This window comes from Salmo salar, chromosome 11, assembly GCF_965601325.2.
Source record: "Salmo salar chromosome 11, fSalSal1, whole genome shotgun sequence".
Classification (NCBI taxonomy): domain Eukaryota; kingdom Metazoa; phylum Chordata; class Actinopteri; order Salmoniformes; family Salmonidae; genus Salmo; species Salmo salar.
The window spans coordinates 62,158,957-62,180,000 of record NC_138301.1 but is presented as its reverse complement, the minus strand read 5'-3'; the positions used below and the strand labels follow the sequence as shown (position 1 = coordinate 62,180,000).

Here is a 21,044-nt window from a genome sequence, read left to right as displayed (position 1 = left end):
TAGTATACTGTAAACGAAGAGTATCGTTCCAGTTGAAAGTACTTTAAAAACAAAAACATTCCTAGAGCTTCTCCCGTCCACCGGAAGTTGATGCTGTTGTTATGCAACGTCTTGCTAGCTAGTTAGCATAACAAAATCACCAGCTAGACGTTTTGCGATGTCAGGGTGTGTTCGTAAATTAATTAATGGAGTGCCAGAGTATATATATAAAAAAACGAACATACTGTATATATATATATATATATATCTGGACGCTCTGGTCGAGGAGTAGGGTTGATCCGAGCGTTCAACGGCAGTCAAGCACCCAAGCTAACTGGCTAACGTTGGCTAGCTACTTAAAAATATATATTAAATTTGACACCTTTTATTGATAGTGGAAAACAGTAATCTTGCAGGATAAAAATGTAGTCTGAAATGATGTACGTCTCCCACCGCATGTCTTGATATCGGTCACACTGGTGGTTGTAGTTGTGAATGGCCTGGCTAGCTGCTTCCAGACAGCTCACTGTGACCATTATACTCTCTCTCCCTAGCAGAGCTGGTCAGGCTGTTTCCATATTATCCTGACACTTGGTGACTGGAACTCTGTTCCTGGCAACAATTTCATTTATCTTTTTTTTGTTTGTTGCGCCAACGTTTACTGACACCGGTCAAAGCTTATTGAAACTCACGACGACTATACCACTTAACTAAGAATGATGTGAATAATCAAGTCAATAAACGTTGGGTAATTAGATAGCAGATCGTTAATATACTGCCTGGCTAGTTAGATGTATTAGTCGCCAACTAACGTTAGGTAACTAGCTAACATACTGCTGTAACGCTATGCAGTTCTTAAGGACAGCGTTGTCACGGTTGTCGTAAGGATTTGACCAAAACGCAGCGGGTATATGTATACTCATCTTCTTTTTATTTTGAAGAAGGAGAAACAAATAAATACGTATACAAAAAAAATAACAAAACGAAACAGTCCTGTCAGGTGCAACAAACACTAAACAAGGAACAACTACCCACAAAACCCCATAGAGAAAACACCCCTCTTAAATAGGACCTTCAATTAGAAGCAACCAGGAGCAGCTGCTTCCAATTGAAGGTCAACCCCATTAACTAAACATAGAAAATAGAAAGACTAGAACGAACATAGAAATATACTAACATAGAACATTAACCACAACCCCGAAACACATAAAACAAACACCCCTCTTACATAAGAACATAGCCCAACAAACCCCGAAACACTCTAAACAAATATCCCCTGCCACGTCCTGACCAAGCTACAATAACAAATAACCCCTTATACTGGTCAGGATGTGACAAGCGTAGATAATACGTTGTCAGCCAACATAGCGTGTAACAAAACTTATTTGAAAAGTTATTACAAATATTACGGTTAGTGGGGTTAGCATGAGTTTTCTAACAGCTTAAGACTTTCTATAATGGATGTTCCATAGTGTAGTATTTCTTTGAATGGCATATGACATGCATACTTGATCCCATGGTAGATACCTTGTCAACGACTAAAGAACGTGTCAAAGTTAACTTGACTGATTTGTTGTGTTAGTTTTGTACCTACTAATAACGTCTGTCTCTGCTCCAGATGACCCTCGGGACTTTAACATGAATATCACATCTCCTCTAACACGACTCGACTTGACCTCTCAGTCCTTCCCTTCAGGGATCTGGGTTCACACAATCTGTTGAAACGATTCCTTTTTAAAAAATTTTTAAAGAGAGCAGGATAGGAGAGGAGTGAGGAAGAGGAGGAGGAGAAGGAGGCAGAGAAGTGAGGAGAGGAGAGAGGAGGAGGAGAAGAGAGGAGAGGTGAGAGGAGGGAAGAGGAGGAGGAGAAGGAGGAGAGAAGAGAGGAGAGGAGGAGGAGAGAAGAGAGGAGAGGAGGGAAGAGGAGAAGGAGGAGAGAAGAGAGGAGAGGAGGAGAGAAGAGAGGAGAGGAGGAGAGGAGGGAAGAGGAGGAGGAGGAGAGGTCAAGGAGAGGAGAGAACATCATGTGTCTAACAGAACCCACCCAGGAGAGAACATCATGTGTTTCCAGAACCCATCCTGCAGCTCTTCACAGTCCTAGAACTCCAGTCTTGAAGGTTCACATCTTTAACACAGCTAATGAATAAGAACCCGTGTTCTGCTAGCTAGCTAGCCGTGGCTAACGTTAATAACCAAGGTAACCATGGGTTGTTTTCCCACAACGTTCTATTTAAGGCAGATCCCATGTCCACAGCCTTACTGGGGCCCAATAGGATGATGGGAGGCCTCCTCTCTCTCTGGGGACAGAAGGACAGCTCTCTATCTCTCTCTCTCTCTCTCTCTCTGCGGGACAGAAGGACAGTTCTCTCTATCTCTCTTTCTGGGGACAGAAGGACAGTTTCTCTCTCTCTCTCTCTCTGGGGACAGAAGGACAGGTCTCTCTCTCTCTCTCTCTGTCTCTCTGAGGACAGAAGGACAGCTCTCTCTCTCTCTCAGGACAGAAGGACAGTTTTCACTATCTCTCTCTCTCTCTGGGGACAGAAGGACAGTTTTCGCTATCTCTCTCTCTCTCTGGGGACAGAAGGACAGTTCTCGCTATCTCTCTCTCTCTCTCTCTCTCTACAGTACTGGAGAGATCCCAGTTCCACAACCTGAATCTGACCCAATAGTTTCCTGGTATTTTCTCCTTACCAGATTACAATGGGTTGTGTATGATAGAAACCTATCTAGGAAGACAGAAAGAGAAAGGAGAGGAACAGAGGCCAATAAAGAGGAAGGAGAGGAACAGAGACCAGGAAGGAGAGGAACAGAGACCAGTAAAGAGGAAGGAGAGGAACAGACCAGGAAGACCAGGAAAGAGGAAGGAGAGGAACAGAGACCAGGAAGGAGAGGAACAGAGACCAGGAAGGAGAGGAACAGAGACCAGGAAGGAGAGGGACAGAGACCAGAAAGGAGAGGAACAGAGACCAGTAAAGAGGAAGGAGAGGAACAGAGACCAGGAAGGAGAGGAACAGAGACCAGTAAAGAGGAAGGAGAGGAACAGACCAGGAAGGAGAGGGACAGAGACCAGGAAGGAGAGGAACAGAGACCAGTAAAGAGGAAGGAGAGGAACAGAGACCAGGAAGGAGAGGAACAGAGACCAGTAAAGAGGAAGGAGAGGGACAGAGACCAGGAAGTATAGGAACAGAGACCAGGAAGTATAGGAACAGAGACCAGGAAGTATAGGAACAGAGACCAGGAAGGAGAGGAACAGAGAACAGGAAGGAGAGGAACAGAGACCAGGAAGGAGAGGAACAGAGACCAGTAAAGAGGAAGGAGAGGGACAGAGACCAGTAAAGCATACTGGGACGTAGCCATGTGAGACATACATTTACATTTACATTTTAGTCATTTAGCAGACGCTCTTATCCAGAGCGACTTACAGTAGTGAATGCATACATTTCATACAATTTCCTACATTTATTTTTTTTGCTGGCCCCCCGTGGGAATGACATGACCTCACGCTGGAGATTACACAGTACTGATGCAGTCCCTAACAAACAGGTAGTCATGGTTACTGTCCCCTCATGCCTTCTCATTCCACATCACATAGAGAGTCCTTTTGGATGTTGCTACAACGTTGTAGTAGCTAATAGTTTGGTTGTTGCTGCAACGTGTGGGTGGGTGGGTCTTGGATGGGTGTGGGTGGGTGGGATGTGGGGGTGGGTGGGTGGGTGGGTGGGATGTGGGTGTGTAATAACTTATAGCTGTGGTAGAAAGCAGCTGTAGCAGCAGTAGTACTGTAGTTGTTATGACATTGAGTAATGAAAACACCAGTCATGGCTCTGTAGTGCTCTGTAGTGCTCTGTAGTGCTCTGTAGTGCTCTATAGTGCTCTGTAGTGCTCTGTAGTGCTCTATAGTGCTCTGTAGTGCTCTGTAGTGCTCTATAGTGCTCTGTAGTGCTCTATAGTGCTCTGTAGTGCTCTGTAGTGCGCTATAGTTCTCTATAGTGCTCTGTAGTGCTCTGTAGTGCTCTATAGTGCTCTATAGTTCTCTGTAGTTATGTAGTGCTCTATAGTTCTCTATAGTGCTCTATAGTGCTCTATAGTTCTCTGTAGTGCTCTGTAGTTCTCTGTAGTTCTCTGTAGTGCTTTATAGTTCTCTGTAGTTATGTAGTGCTCTATAGTTCTCTATAGTTCTCTGTAGTGCTCTGTAGTTATGTAGTGCTCTATAGTGCTCTGTAGTGCTCTATAGTTCTCTGTAGTGCTTTATAGTTCTCTGTAGTGCTCTATAGTGCTCTGTAGTGCTCTATAGTCCTCTATAGTTCTCTGTAGTGCTTTGTAGTGCTCTATAGTGCTCTGTAGTTATGTAGTGCTCTGTAGCGCTCTGTAGCGCTCTGTAGCGCTCTGTAGCGCTCTGTAGTGCTCTGTAGTGCTCTGTAGTGCTCTGTAGCTCTTTATAGTTCTCTGTAGTTATGTAGTGCTCTGTAGTGCTCTATAGTGCTCTATAGTTCTCTGTAGTGTTCTATAGTGCTTTATAGTTCTCTGTAGTGTGCTATAGTGCTTTATAGTTCTCTGTAGTTATGTAGTGCTCTGTAGTGCTATGTAGTGCTCTATAGTGCTTTGTAGTGCTCTATAGTGCTCTATAGTTCTCTGTAGTTATGTAGTGCTCTGTAGTCCTCTGTAGTTCTCTGAAGTGCTCTGTAGTACTTTGTAGTGCTCTGCAGTGCTCTATAGTTCTCTGTAGTTATGTAGTGCTCTGTAGTTCTCTGTAGTGCTCTGTAGTGCTCTGTGGTTCTCTGTAGTGCTCTATAGTGCTCTATAGTGCTCTGTAGTTCTCTGTAGTTCTCTGTAGTTCTCTGTAGTGCTCTATAGTGCTCTGTAGTTATGTAGTGCTCTATAGTGCTCTGTAGTTCTCTGTAGTGCTCTATAGTGCTCTATAGTGCTCTATAGTGCTCTGTAGTGCTCTGTAGTGCTCTGTAGTATTATATAGTGCGCTATAGTGCTCTGTAGTGCTCTGTAGTTATGTAGTGCTCTATAGTGCTCTGTAGTTCTCTGTAGTGCTCTGTAGTGCTCTATAGTGCTCTATAGTGCTCTGTAGTGCTCTGTAGTGCTCTGTAGTATTATATAGTGCGCTATAGTGCTCTGTAGTGCGCTATAGTTCTCTATAGTGCTCTATAGTGCTCTGTAGTGCTCTATAGTTCTCTATAGTTCTCTGTAGTGCTCTGTAGTTATGTAGTGCTCTATAGTTCTCTATAGTGCTCTATAGTTCTCTGTAGTGCTCTGTGGTGCTCTGTGGTGCTCTGTGGTCCTCTGTAGTTCTCTGTAGTTATGTAGTGCTCTATAGTGCTCTGTAGTTCTCTGTAGTGTTCTATAGTGCTTTATAGTTCTCTGTAGTGTGCTATAGTGCTGTATAGTTCTCTGTAGTTATGTAGTGCTCTGTAGTGCTATGTAGTGCTCTATAGTGCTTTGTAGTGCTCTGTAGTGCTCTGTAGTTCTCTGTAGTTCTCTGTAGTGCTCTATAGTGCTCTGTAGTGCTCTATAGTGCTCTATAGTGCTCTGTAGTGCTCTATAGTGCTCTGTAGTATTATATAGTGCGCTATAGTGCTCTGTAGTGCTCTGTAGTGCTCTGTAGTTATGTAGTGCTCTATAGTGCTCTGTAGTTCTCTGTAGTTCTCTGTAGTGCTCTATAGTGCTCTATAGTGCTCTATAGTGCTCTGTAGTGCTCTGTAGTGCTCTGTAGTATTATATAGTGCGCTATAGTGCTCTGTAGTGCGCTATAGTTCTCTATAGTGCTCTATAGTGCTCTGTAGTGCTCTATAGTTCTCTGTAGTGCTCTATAGTTATGTAGTGCTCTATAGTGCTCTATAGTTCTCTATAGTGCTCTATAGTTCTCTGTGGTGCTCTGTGGTGCTCTGTGGTGCTCTGTGGTCCTCTGTAGTTCTCTGTAGTTATGTAGTGCTCTATAGTGCTCTGTAGTTCTCTGTAGTTCTCTGTAGTGCTCTATAGTGCTCTATAGTGCTCTGTAGTGCTCTATAGTGCTCTATAGTGCTCTGTAGTGCTCTATAGTGCTCTGTAGTGCTCTATAGTGCTCTATAGTGCTCTGTAGTGCTCTGTAGTGCTCTGTAGTGTTCTATAGTGCGCTATAGTGCTCTGTAGTGCTCTGTAGTGCGCTATAGTTCTCTATAGTGCTCTATAGTTCTCTATAGTTCTCTATAGTTCTCTATAGTTCTATGTAGTGCTCTGTAGTTATGTAGTGCTCTATAGTGCGCTATAGTTCTCTATAGTGCTCTATAGTTCTCTATAGTGCTCTGTAGTTCTCTGTAGTGCTTTATAGTTCTCTGTAGTTATGTAGTGCTCTATAGTTCTCTATAGTGCTCTATAGTTCTCTGTAGTGCTCTGTAGTTATGTAGTGCTCTATAGTGCTCTATAGTGCTCTGTAGTGCTCTGTAGTGCTCTGTAGTTCTCTGTAGTGCTTTATAGTTCTCTGTAGTGCTCTATAGTGCTCTGTAGTGCTCTGTAGTGCTCTATAGTTCTCTGTAGTGCTTTGTAGTGCTCTATAGTGCTCTGTAGTTATGTAGTGCTCTGTAGTGCTCTGTAGCGCTCTGTAGTGCCCTGTAGCGCTCTGTAGTGCTCTGTAGCGCTCGGTAGTGCTCTGTAGCGCTCTGTAGTGCTCTGTAGTTCTCTGTAGTGCTCTGTAGTTATGTAGTGCTCTGTAGTGCTCTATAGCTCTTTATAGTTCTCTGTAGTTATGTAGTGCTCTATAGTGCTCTATAGTGCTCTATAGTGCTCTGTAGTTCTCTGTAGTGCTCTGTAGTTCTCTGTAGTGCTCTATAGTGCTCTATAGTTCTCTATAGTGCTCTATAGTTCTCTGTAGTGTTCTATAGTGCTCTATAGTTCTCTGTATTGCTCTATATGAGAACTCAGATTTTCCTCCAAGATGGCGTAGCAGTTCAGACGTCCTTTACCCTCCTCTTGTCGTGTCCCGTGTATATATATATATATTTACATATTTTTCTTCGCATATCTTTTTAATTTTTTTCTTCTAAAAACTCAACCTCAAAGCACTCTCCTGCAACCCGCCTCACCAATTTAAAAAATAAAGTATTATTTACCTCAAATCTGAAATCCACAACAGAAGCTAGCCAGAGGTTAGCCATTTTCACTGGCTAACGTTGGAGTTCAGCTAGCCACGGTTAGCTGTCCTCAGCTATCCATTAGCTCGAAAAGCTATCGCCAGTTTTTGTACAGCGCGACTCAGACCAGAGCATACCGGACCTATTCTCTCTCCTTTCCCCGGATTTCTACCGCAGGCTCTGGACATTTACACCTGGATCTTGCAGCTAACTAGCTGCTACCTGAGTGACTATTGGCAACGTCGGTCCCGGAATTAACACACATTATTCCGGAGCTAGCCAGCTGAAGAGTTCCGTCAGCCACTCGTGGGCTTTTCCTGAGCTAGCCAGCTGAAGTGTCTCCTGGGCTACAATCACCTATCCTGACCCGTTTTACTGCCGATGCGGAGCCCCATCGGGCCTTCACGACAGGACCACCGACGTTATCTGCCCGAGGGAGTTATCCAACTGGCCCCTCCGTCGCGACCTAACCTGATCGCCCATCTGCGGCCCGCTAATCGTTAGCTGTCTTATCGGCTGCGATCTGAATAGGTCTATCGGACACTTTTCTTGGGCCACTATAACTAACTATTTTGCCAACTTGGACTGGTCCCGCCTTCCACACGGAACCCCACTAACCCACAGACGGAAACGCACGAGGTGGCTAAAAACAGACCTCCCTCCATCTTCCACCAGCTTGCTACCTATGGCCCGGCTAGCTGTCTGAATCTCACTGGACCCTTTGATCACTCGGCTAAGCATGCCTCTCCTTAATGTCAATATGCCATGTCCATTGCTGTTCTGGTTAGTGTTTATTGGCTTATTACACTGTAGAGCCTCTAGCCCTGCTCATTATACCTTATCCAATCTCTCAGTTCCTCCACCCACACATGCTATGACATCTTCTGGTTTCAATGATGTTTCTAGAGACAATATCTCTCTCATCATCACTAAATGCCTAGGTTTACCTCCTCTGTATTCACATCCCACCATACCTTTGTCTGTACATTATACCTTGAAGCTATTTTATCGCCCCCAGAAACCTGCTCCTTTTTCTCTCTATTCTGGACGTCACAGACGACCAATTCTTATAGCTTTTAGCCGTACCCTCATACTCATTCTTCTCTGCTCCTCTGGGGATGTAGAGGTGAATCCAGGCCCTGCAGTGCCTGGCTCCACTCCTATTCCCCAGGCGCTCTCTTTTAATGACTTCTGTAACCGTAATAGCCTTGGTTTCATGCATGTTAAGATTAGAAGCCTTCTCCCTAAGTTTGTTTTATTCACTGCTTTAGCACACTCTGCCAACCTGGATGTCCTAGCTGTGTCTGAATCTTGGCTTAGGAAGTCCACCAAAAACTCTGAAATCTTCATCCCTAACTACAACGTTTTCAGACAAGATAGAACGACCAAAGGGGGCGGTGTTGCAATCTACTGCAGAGATAGCCTGCAGAGTTCTGTCCTGCTATCCAGGTCTGTACCCAAACAATTTGAACTTCTACTTTTAAAAATCCACCTCTCCAAAAACAAGTCTCTCACCGTTGCCGCCTGCTATAGACCCCCCTCGGCCCCTAGCTGTGCTCTGGACACCATATGTGAACTGATTGCCCCCCATCTATCTTCAGAGCTCGTGCTACTAGGTGACCTAAACTGGGACATGCTTAACACCCCAGCCATCCTACAATCCAAGCTTGATGCCCTCCATCTCACACAAATTATTAATGAACCCACCAGGTACAACCCCAAAGCCGCAAACACTGGCACCCTCATAGATATCATCCTAATCAACGTGCCCTCTAAATACACCTCTGCTGTTTTCAACCAAGATCTCAGCGATCACTGCCTCATTGCCTGCACCCGTAATGGGTCAGCGGTCAAACGACCTCCACTCATCACTGTCAAACGCTCCCTGAAACATTTCAGCGAGCAAGCCTTTCTAATCGACCTGGCCCTGGTATCCTGGAAGGATATTGACCTCATCCCGTCAGTAGAGGATGCCTGGTTATTTTTAAAAATGCCTTCCTCACCATCTTAAATAAGCATGCCCCTTTCAAGACATTTAGAACCAGGAACAGATATAGCCCTTGGTTCTCCCCAGACCTGACTGCCCTTAACCTACACAAAAATATCCTGTGGCGTTCTGCATTAGCATCGAACTGCCCCCGCGATATGCAACTTTTCAGGGAAGTTAGAAACCAATACACACAGGCAGTTAGAAACGCCAAGGCCAGCTTTTTCAAACAGAAATTTGCTTCCTGCAACTCAAACTCTAAAAAGTTCTGGGACATTGTAAAGTCCATGGAGAATAAGAACACCTCCTCCCAACTGCCCACTGCACTGAGGATAGGAAACTCTGTCACCACCGATAAGCCCACTATAATTGAGAATTTCAATAAGCATTTTTCTACGGCTGGCCATGCTTTCCACCTAACTACCCCTACTGCATTCAACAGCACTGCACCCCCCACAGCTACTCGCCCAAGCCTCCCCCATTTCTCCTTCTCCCAAATCCATTCAGATGATGTTCTGAAAGAGCTGCAAAATCTGGACCCCTACAAATCAGCTGGGCCTGACAATCTGGACCCTTTCTTTCTAAAATTATCTGCCGAAATTATTGCAACCCCTATTACTAGCCTGTTCAACCTCTCTTTCGTGTCGTCTGAGATTCCCATAGATTGGAAAGCAGCTGCTGTCATCCCCCTCTTCAAAGGAGGTGACACTCTTGACCCAAATTGCTACAGACCTATATCCATCCTACCCTGCCTTTCTAAGGTCTTCGAAAGCCAAGTCAACAAACAGATTACCGACCATTTCGAATCCCACCGCACCCTCTCCGCTATGCAATCTGGTTTCAGAGCTGGTCATGGGTGCACCTCAGCCACGCTCAAGGTCCTAAACGACATCGTAACCGCCATCGATAAGAAACAATACTGTGCTGCCGTATTCATTGACCTGGCCAAAGCTTTTGACTCTGTTAATCACCACATCCTCATCGGCAGACTCAGTAACCTTGGTTTCTCAAACGATTGCGTCGCCTGGTTCACCAACTACTTCTCTGATAGAGTTCAGTGTGTCAAATCAGAGGGCCTGCTGTCCGGACCTCTGGCAGTCTCTATGGGGGTACCACAGGGTTCAATTCTTGGGCCAACTCTTTTCTCTGTATACATCAATGATGTCGCTCTTGCTACTGGTGAATCTCTGATCCACCTCTACGCAGACGACACCATTCTGTATACTTCTGGCCCTTCTTTGGACACTGTGTTAACAACCCTCCAGACGAGCTTCAATGCCATACAACTCTCCTTCCATGGTCTCCAACTGCTCCTAAATACAAGTAAAACTAAATGCATGCTCTTCAACCGATCGCTGCCTGCACCTGCCCGCCTGTCCAGCATCACTTCTCTGGACGGTTCTGACTTAGAACTACAAATACCTAGGTGTCTGGTTAGACTGTAAACTCTCCTTCCAGACTCACATCAACAATCTCCAATCCAAAGTTAAATCTAGAATTGGCTTCCTATTTCGCAACAAAGCATCCTTCACTCATGCTGCCAAACATACCCTCGTAAAACTGACCATCCTACCAATCCTCGACTTCGGCGATGTCATTTACAAAATAGCCTCCAATACCCTACTCAACAAGCTGGATGCAGTCTATCACAGTGCCATCCGTTTTGTCACCAAAGCCCCATATACTACCCACCACTGCAACCTGTATGCTCTCGTTGGCTGGCCTTCACTTCATAATCGTCGCCAAACATATTGGCTCCAGGTCATCTACAAGACCTTGCTAGGTAAAGTCCCCCCCTTATCTCCGCTCACTGGTCACCATAGCAGCACCCACCTGTAACACGCGCTCCAGCAGGTATATCTCTCTGGTCACCCCTAAACTCAACTCCTCCTTTGGTCGTCTCTCCTTCCAGTTCTCTGCTGCGAATGACTGGAACGAACTACAAAAATCTCTGAAACTGGAAACACTTATCTCCCTCACTAGCTTTAAGCACCAGCTATCAGAGCAGCTCCCAGATCACTGCACCTGTACATAGCCCATCTATAATTTAGCCCAAACTACTACCTCTTCCCCTACTGTATTTATTTATTTTATTTATTTTGCTCCTTTGCACCATCTTATTTATATTTTAACTTTGAACTTTCTTCAAATAACAAATCTCCCATTCCAGTGTTTTACTTGCTATACTTTATTTACTTTGCCACCATGGCCTTTTTTGCCTTTACCTCCCTTATCTCACATCATTTGCTCACATTGTATATAGTCTTATTTTTTTCTACTGTATTATTGCTTGTATGTTGTTTTACTCCATGTGTAACTCTGTGTTTTTGTATGTTGTCGAACTGCTTTGCTTTATCTTGGCCAGGTCGCAATTGTAAATGAGAACTTGTTCTCAACTTGCCTACCTGGTTAAAACCTGTTGGGGCTACAGGTTAGCAATGAACCCTGAGACGGGATTGCTAGCAAGGCTGGAAATTCAAAACATCAAAAATCTAATAATTTCAATTTCTCAAACAATCAACTATTTTACACAATTTAAAAGATAAACATCTCCTTAATCTAACCACATTGTTCGATTTTCAAAGAGGCTTTACGGCAAAAGCATAAAGTTAGATTATGTTAGGACAGTACATAGCCACAAAAGTACAAACATCCATTTTCAATTCAAGGTCAGGCGTCACCAAAAGCAGAAACCAGCTAAAATTATGCACTAACCTTTGACAATCTCCATCAGATGACACTCCTAGGACATTATGTTATACAATACATGCATTTTTTGTTCCATCAAGTTCATATTTATATCCAAAAACAGCATTTTACAGTAGCGGTGAAATTCAGATTTTTTTCTTCTATGAAATGCTTCCGGTGAACAACGTTACAAATTACAAAATTACTATTCGAAAACATTGGTAAATTATAATATTGTCATTCAAATATTCATAGTTTAACATTTCGTAAATGCTACTGCATTGCCAGATTTCAAAATAACTTTACTGGGAAATCACAATTTGCAATAAACCGGGTGCTGTGCTAAGAACAATAGGCTAGGCTATACAGGTTAGCACCATCTTGTAACCATGTAATATCAAAATTACTATTGTCAATAATCCCTTACCTTTGATTATCTTCATCCATTGGCACTTCCAGGAATCCCATGTCCACAACAAATGTGGTTTCTTTCAACAAAGTTCATAATTGATGTCCAAATAACTCCAAGTTGTTAGCGCTTCGGTAGGCTACTAAAAAGTGGGGGGGGGGGGAGTCACGGCGAAAAGTAAAAAAAAAAATCTATTTACGTTCGTTCAAACATGTCAAACGTTGTTTAGCATCAATCTTTAGAGCCATTTTTAACGTGAAACATCAGTAATGTTTCAACCCGACCTCTCCTGTGTCTTGAAAAACGTATTTGAAAAATGTATCGCATCACATGATTGCGCAGGTGCAGCCAATAATGAAGTGACGACATCCCAGGGAGGTCAACTTCCCTTCCTTGTCATCCGGTCTCTGTTGATCAGACGCTTCAAACAACTTTATAAAGATCGCTGACATCTAGTGGAAGCCGTAGGAGTTGCGAAATGAATCCTTTCTCACTGTGGTATCTATTAAACAATGATAAAAAAAAATTGTACAGCCACAAAATTCTTTTTTTCTCTCAGGTTTTCTCAGGTTTTTGCCTGCCATATGAGTTTTGTTATACTTACAGACACCATTCAAACAGTTTTAGAAAATTCAGAGTGTTTTCTATCCAAATCTGGATATCCTAGCTTCTGAGTTGGTGTAGGTGGCAGTTAAAAATGGGTACATATTTTTTTCAAAATTCTCAATACTGCCCCCTAGCCCCAACAGGTTTTAAATAAAGGTGAAATAAAAAATATAGTGCTCAATAGTGCTTTATAGTTCTCTGTAGTTATGTAGTGCTCTATAGTTCTCTATTGTGCTCTATAGTGCTCTAGAGTGCTCTGTAGTTATGTAGTGCTCTGTAGTGCTCTGTAGTTATGTAGTGCTCTGTAGTGCTCTATAGTTCTTTATAGTTCTCTGTAGTTATGTAGTGCTCTGTAGTTCTCTGTAGTGCTCTGTAGTTATGTAGTGCTCTGTAGTTATGTAGTGCTCTATAGTTCTCTGTAGTGCTCTGTAGTTATGTAGTGCTCTATAGTTCTCTGTAGTGCTCTGTAGTTATGTAGTGCTCTGTAGTTATGTAGTGCTCTATAGTTCTCTGTAGTGCTCTGTAGTTATGTAGTGCTCTGTAGTTATGTAGTGCTATGTAGTTATGTAGTGCTCTGTAGTTATGTAGTGCTCTGTAGTTATGTAGTGCTCTGTAGTGCTCTGTAGTTATGTAGTGCTCTGTAGTGCTCTGTAGTTATGTAGTGCTCTGTAGTTATGTAGTGCTCTGTAGTTATGTAGTGCTCTGTAGTGCTCTGTAGTGTTCTATAGTGCTCTGTAGTTCTCTGTAGTTATGTAGTGTTCTATAGTGCTCTGTAGTTATGTAGTTCTCTGTAGTGCGCTGTCAGTTGTTATGGGACTAGTGAAGTTGATATTTCATAGTAGATGTGATTTAGAGTGAACAGAGTCTTGTCTGTGGAACAGCCAGTCAGCAGGGACTAGAAGAGGAGGTGTTTCTGAAACAGTGGGTGGGCTTGGATAGAAGTCAGCTTCTCTCTATACCAGCTGCTTCCACTCTAGAAAACTTCCTCAACGAGGCCGTTCGTTTAGCAGCAATCACAAAACATACAGATCAAATCACATATTACAAACTACAGGATCAAGCTAGCAAAGGATAGCAAGCAAGTAGGATGGTAAAGTGCAGTGTAATTTCCTAATAAAACATGTCGGGAATAAGGCTTCATGTAAAGTACCTGTGCTTTACCAGACGGCCGTAATCCAGAGGGATTTACAGGTGCAATTAGAGTTAAGTGCCTTGCTTATGGGCACATTGACCGATTTATTCACCTAGTCGGCTCAGGGATTTGAACCAGTGACCTTTCGGTTACTTGCCCAACGGTCTTAACCGCTAGGCTACCTACCGACCCGTGTGTGTGTGTGTGTGTGTGTGTGTGTGTGAGTGTGTGAGTGAGTGTGTGAGTGAGTGAGTGTGTGAGTGAGTGAGTGTGTGAGTGAGTGTGTGAGTGAGTGAGTGTGTGAGTGAGTGAGTGTGTGAGTGAGTGAGTGAGTGAGTGTGTGAGAGTGTGTGAGTGTGTGAGTGTGTGAGTGTGTGAGTGTGTGAGTGAGATAGAGAGATATTGCAGACATGACTCTTAGTTTGCGCTGCCTAGCAATAATAATAGTGTGTGTAATGAACTGTTCTTGTTGGAGGTGCTGTGTGGGGGGGTGAAGCACAGTCCAGGGACAGACAGACAGACAGACAGACAGACAGACAGACAGACAGACAGACAGACAGACAGACAGACAGACAGACAGACAGACAGACAGACAGACAGACAGACAGACAGACAGAGCATTGCATCCTACAGCCAGAGAGTAGAAAGAGCATATTGAGAGAGAGAGAGAGAGAGAGAGAGATGGTCTGTCCCAAATGGCACCCTATTCCCTGTTCTGTATAGTGCACTACCATAGGCTCCTGGTCAAAAATTAGTGCACTATAAAGGCAGTAGGGAACCAGTTGGGACGTAGAACCCAGATTCCACCCCTGCTCTTCCGTCTAGCACAGAGGACAAGTTCCTAGTGATCGTACCATTTAGAGAACCTCTCCATGGTGAAGAACCAGCTGATCAGTTAGACTCAGTCCCAGTGGAGCACTAGAGACACAAGGACTGCATCACTCCAGGTACTGTAGGCTGCAATGCATCACAAGGTTTTAGGTGGTGAATTTGCCATTTCATTCAAATCCCATTCAATTGGGGCGGCAGGTAACCTAGTGGTTAGAGCCTAGTGGTTAGAGCGTTGGGCCATTAACCAGCAGGTAGCCTAGTGGTTAGAGCGTTGGGCCAGTAACCAGCAGGTAGCCTAGTGGTTAGAGCGTTGGGCCAGTAACCAGCAGGTAACCTAGTGGTTAGAGCGCTGGTCCAGTAACCAGCAGGTAGCCTCGTGGTTAGAGCATTGGGCCAGTAACCAGCAGGTAGTCTAGTGGTTAGAGTGCTGGGCCAGTAACCAGCAGGTAGTCTAGTGGTTAGAGCGTTGGGCCAGTAACCAGCAGGTAGACTAGTGGTTAGAGCGTTGGGCCAGTAACCAGCAGGTAGCCTAGTGGTTAGAGTGTTGGGCCAGTAAAGGTTGCTGGATCGAATCCCTGAGCTGACAAGGTAAAAAATCTGTTGTTCTGCCCCTGAACAAGGCAGTTAACCCACTGTTCCCTGGTAGGCCGTCATTGAAGATACGAATTTATTCTTAACTGACTTTCCTAGTTAAATAAAGGTTAAATAAATAAACAATTCTATGATGAACTGAATTAGCAGCATGGTTCTGTAAACTCTCTAGACTCTTCATTCCATCCACATGGTAATGAACTGAAATGTCAGTATTTCTCTGCTACTAATGTAAAGTACATGGTAATGAACTGAAATGGCAGTATTGCGCTGCTACTAATGTAAAGTACATGGTAATGAACTGAAATGGCAGTATTTCTCTGCTACTAATGTAAAGTACATGGTAATGAACTGAAATGGCAGTATTGCGCTCCTACTAATGTAAAGTACATGGTGATGAACTGAAATGGCAGTATTTCTCTGCTACTAATGTAAAGTACATGGTAATGATCTGAAATGGCAGTATTGCTCTGCTACTAATGTAAAGTACATGGTAATGAACTGAAATGGCAGTATTTCTCTGCTACTAATGTAAAGTACATGGTAGTGTTGTACATACAATACATGACCAAAAGTATGTGGACATCTGCTCGTCAATCACCTCATTCCAAAATCATGGGCATTAATATGGAGTTGATCCCCTCTTTGCTGCTATAACAGTCCTCCTCTCATCTGGGAAGTCTTTCCACTAGATGTTGGAACATTGCTGAGGGGACTTTCTTCCATTCAGCTACAAGAGAATTAGTGAGGTCGGATACTGATGTTGGGCGATTAGGCCTGGCTCACAGTCGGCGTTCCAAAAATCATCCCAAAGGTGTTCAACGGGGTTGAGATCAGGGCTCTGTGCAGGCCAGTCAAGTTCTTCCACACCAATCTCGACAAACCACTTCTGTATGGACCTCGCTTTGTGCACGGGGGCATTGTTATGCTGAAACAGGAAAGGGCCTTCACCAAACTGTTGCCACAAAGTTGGAAGCACAGAATGGTCTAGAATGTCATTTTATGCTGTAGGGTTAAGACTTACCCTCACTGGAACTAAGGGGCCTGAACCATGAAAAACAGAACCAGACCATTATTCCTCCTCCACCAAACTTTACAGTTGGCACTATGCAGAGGGGCAGGTAGAGTTCTCCTGGCATCTTCCAAACCCAGATTAGTCCGTCGGACTGCCAGATGGTGAAGCATGATTCATCACTCCAGAGAATGCGTTTCCACTGCTCCAGAGTCCAATGGCAGTGAGCTTTACACCCCTCCAGCCGACGCTTGGCGTTGCGCATGGTAATCTTAGGCTTGTGAAAACCCATTTCATGAGGCTCCCGATGAACAGTTATTGTGCTGACGTTTGCTTCCAGAGGCAGTTTGGAACTCGGTAGTGAGTGTTGTAACTGCGCTATGCACTTCAGCACTCGCCGATCCTGTTTCTGTGAGCTTCTGTGGCCTACCACTTCGCGGCTGAGCCGTTGTTGCTCCTAGACATTTCCACTTCACAATAACAGCACTTACAGTGCTGACCGGGGCAGCTCTAGCAGGGCAGAAACTTGACGAACTGACTTGTCTATGGAGACTGCATGGGCCGTGTGCTTGATTTTATACACCTGTCAGCAACGGGTGCGGCTGAAATAGCCGAATCCACTAATTTGAAGGGGTGTCCACATACTTTCAGTGTACAGTACATGTCATAGCAAGTTTACATCTATATCTGTGGTGCAGTCTGGTCACACACACACACACACACACACATACACACATACACACGCAGACACGCACACACACACACACACACACACACACACACACACACACACACACACACACACACACACACACACACACACACACACACACACACACACACACACACACACACACACACACACACACACACACACACACACTCAAATCTGTGGTGCAGTCTGCTCTAGTCTGGTTGTCTCCCTGCAGGATTCTAGGTATTGACCCCAGTCTGAGCACCAGGCACGAGCCAATCAGTGTGTTAGTAGTGTGGACAGCAACACACCCTGCAGCCAGTAGTGCACTAAATAGGGAAAAGGGTGTCATTTGGGATGGGTCTGGTTGGTTCTGGCTTTCATCGTCAATACAGACAAAACACTCTCCCTCACTGTATAACGTCTGTCTGCAGGGCTGTTGGAAATGGACACGTGTATAATTCTACAGTAGCAGCATCCTAATATGACATATTGTAATATAATAACAATGCATTATATGCCACTTGCAGTGCAGATGCTTTCATCCAAAGTGATTTACAGTAAGGACAGTGATTTCTTTCATCCAAAGTGATTTACAGTAAGGATAGTGAGTTCTTTCATCCAAAGTGATTTACAGTAAGGACAGTGAGTCTGTTCATCCAAAGTGATTTACAGTAAGGACAGTGAGTTCTTTCATCCAAAGTGATTTACAGTGAGTTCTTTCATCCAAAGTGATTTACAGTAAGGACAGTGAGTTATTTCATCCAAAGTGATTTACAGTAAGGACGGTGAGTCCTTTGATCCAAAGTGATTTACAGTAAGGACAGTGAGTCCTTTGATCTAAAGTGATTTACAGTAAGGACAGTGAGTCCTTTTATCCAACAGGATTTACAGTAAGGACAGTGAGTCATTTGATCCAAAGTGATTTACAGTAAGGACGGTGAGTTCTTTCATCCAAAGTGATTTACAGTAAGGACAGTGAGTTCTTTCATCCAAAGTGATTTACAGTGAGGACAGTGAGTCTGTTCATCCAAAGTAATTTACAGTAAGGACAGTGAGTCCTTTGATCCAAAGTTATTTACAGTAAGGACAGTGAGTCCTTTGATCCAACAGGATTTACAGTAAGGACAGTGAGTCCTTTGATCTAAAGTGATTTACAGTAAGGACAGTGAGTCCATACATTTCCAGTATATGTGCTGTATGTGATTGCTGTAGGAATCTACATGCTGTATCATAGATCATCTCCCGATAGGTGATACTGTATCTCTGTTCACAGTGCTTTATCTTCTGTTAGCTTATCAATGGGTTGTTGTCATTGATCTCTTATATTGTACATTGACTCTGTACCGGTACCCCCTGTATATAGCCTCCACATTGACTCTGTACCGGTACCCCCTGTATATAGCCTCCACATTGACTCTGTACCGGTACCACCTGTATATAGCCTCCACATTGACTCTGTACCGGTACACCCTGTATATAGGCTCCACATTGACTCTGTACCGGTACCCCCTGTATATAGCCTCCACATTGACTCTGTACCGGTACCAGCTGTATATAGCCTCCACATTGACTCTGTACCGGTACCCCCTGTATATAGCCTCCACATTGACTCTGTACCGGTACCCCCTGTATATAGCCTCCACATTGACTCTGTACCGGTACCCCCTGTATATAGCCTCCACATTGACTCTGTACCGGTACCCCCTGTATATAGCCTCCACATTGACTCTGTACCGGTACCACCTGTATATAGCCTCCACATTGACTCTGTACCGGTACCCCCTGTATATAGCCTCCACATTGACTCTGTACCGGTACCCCTTGTATATAGCCTCCACATTGACTCTGTACCGGTACCCCCTGTATATAGCCTCCACATTGACTCTGTACCGGTACCCCCTGTATATAGCCTCCACATTGACTCTGTACCGGTACCCCCTGTATATAGCCTCCACATTGACTCTGTACCGGTACCCCCTGTATATAGCCTCCACATTGACTCTGTACCGGTACCCCCTGTATATAGCCTCCACATTGACTCTGTACCGGTACCCCCTGTATATAGCCTCCACATTGACTCTGTACCGGTACCACCTGTATATAGCCTCCACATTGACTCTGTACCGGTACCACCTGTATATAGCCTCCACAATGACTCTGTACCGGTACCACCTGTATATAGCCTCCACATTGACTCTGTACCGTAACACCCTGTATATAGCCTCGTTATTGTTATTTTACCACATTTTTCTTACTTACTTTTTAAAACTCTGCATTGTTGGTTAAGTTCTCGTAAGTAAGCATTTCACTGTAAGGTCTACACCAGTTGTATTATTCGGCGCATGTGACAAAATTAAATTTGATTTGGACAGCAAAATATTCTGATTATGACGCAGATAATAATTGTATTTAACTGAACATTTTATCCACAGCATATTACTGGGAATGTTCTAAATGGGGTTCGCTTGACTTGAGCAAAATTGTCCAAAGTATAGTTCTCTAATCTGTTTCTATAAACGTCAACCTTTTTTTTTCTTAACTTACAGTATATCGTCAAGATCTTTTCCCTCAACTCTTGACTGAAATATTTGCCCAGAGGAGGAAAGAACAGTGAGGTAATATTACCTGGTGTATATTATGCTAGGAGAGAGGGTAGCCGTGACTAATATACACACACGGGTGTGTTGTTATTCACACAGCCAGACACAAGTATTCACTAACCATTCAGGAACCACTGTACAAATCTAGAATCACCTCAATGACAGTTACAATCCATCCCACCCCCAAAAAACCCCAGCACTAATACATTACAAATACCAAATCAGCAGGCCAGAAATTAAACGATGTTTGATATTTTAATGATATCAATCGCTTCTCTATTTGTTATGTCAATATTAAATGTGTCACACCAAAGCAATGCCATAGGAACATAACATAGTATCATAGCAACACAACAAGCCTCTTCTCAGATCGCTAAGTCACAGATGAAGAAGGATTGTAACAGGAACAGCATTGTTGAGCAGTAAAAAAAAAAACCAGTTCTGTTGATGATACAGTGTTAATGTTAGGATTGTTGTGCATATGCTGTGTAGCCTACAGGGATCTGGCATACACACACACACACACACACACAGACACACACAGACACACACACACACACACACACACACACACACACACACACACACACACACACACACACACACACACACACACACACACACACACACACAGAGGTAATCTACAGCCTACAGTACAGTTACCCAGTTACCCAGCAGTAGCAGTAGCAGAGCCCCCAGATCTCCCAGATCCCCCAGATCTCCCAGAGCCCCCAGATCCCCCAGATCTCCCAGATCCCCCAGAGCTAGAAAGCAACACTAAACTGCAGCAGCTCTTACCTCTTGCTAATGTCAAGTCCCTTCTGCCTCTGTCTCTGTCCTGCACTGCCTCTCCTTGCCTCACCTCAAACGCCAACCCATACACTCAAATGAGCTTTAAAGGCTGCTGAGCATTTGTTATCATCTGTTTATCCCTGTCTCCATAGAGACATCCTGTTCAACATTAAGGGAGGGCAATAAAAGAGAGAGAGAGAGAGAGAGAGAGAGAGAGAAAGAGAGAAAGAGAAACTAAGGGAGGGAGAGAGAGGAAGAGGGAGTGACCACGGTCCTTTAGAGGGGCTGGGGTTGGGTGAGGAGAGGCTGGGGTAGGCTGAGGAGAGACTGGGGTAGGCTGAGGAGAGACTGGGGTAGGCTGGGGTAGGCTGAGGAGAGACTTGGGTAGGCTGAGGAGAGGCTGAGGAGAGGCTGAGGAGAGACTGGGGTAGGCTGAGGAGATGCTGGGGTAGGCTGAGGAGAGACTGGGGTAAGCTGAGGAGATACTGGGGTAGGCTGAGGAGAGACTGGGGTAGGCTGAGGAGAGGCTGGGGTAGGCTGAGGAGAGGCTGGGGTAGGCTGAGGAGAGACTGGGGTAGGCTAGGGAGAGGCTGGGGTAGGCTGAG

General features: G+C 44.3%; 1 protein-coding gene across 4 annotated transcripts in view; it reads right to left on the bottom strand.

Moving 5' to 3' along the window:
* Window positions 1-20,597, bottom strand: part of tppp3 (tubulin polymerization-promoting protein family member 3) — a 26,569-nt gene extending 5,972 nt beyond the window's left edge. Inside the window, exon 1 of one of the 4 annotated variants that reach the window (XM_045688831.2) lies at window positions 20,446-20,597. The gene's annotated coding sequence lies outside the window, so the exon portion shown is untranslated. 4 annotated transcript variants of the gene reach the window in all.
* Window positions 20,598-21,044: the final 447 nt, after the last annotated feature.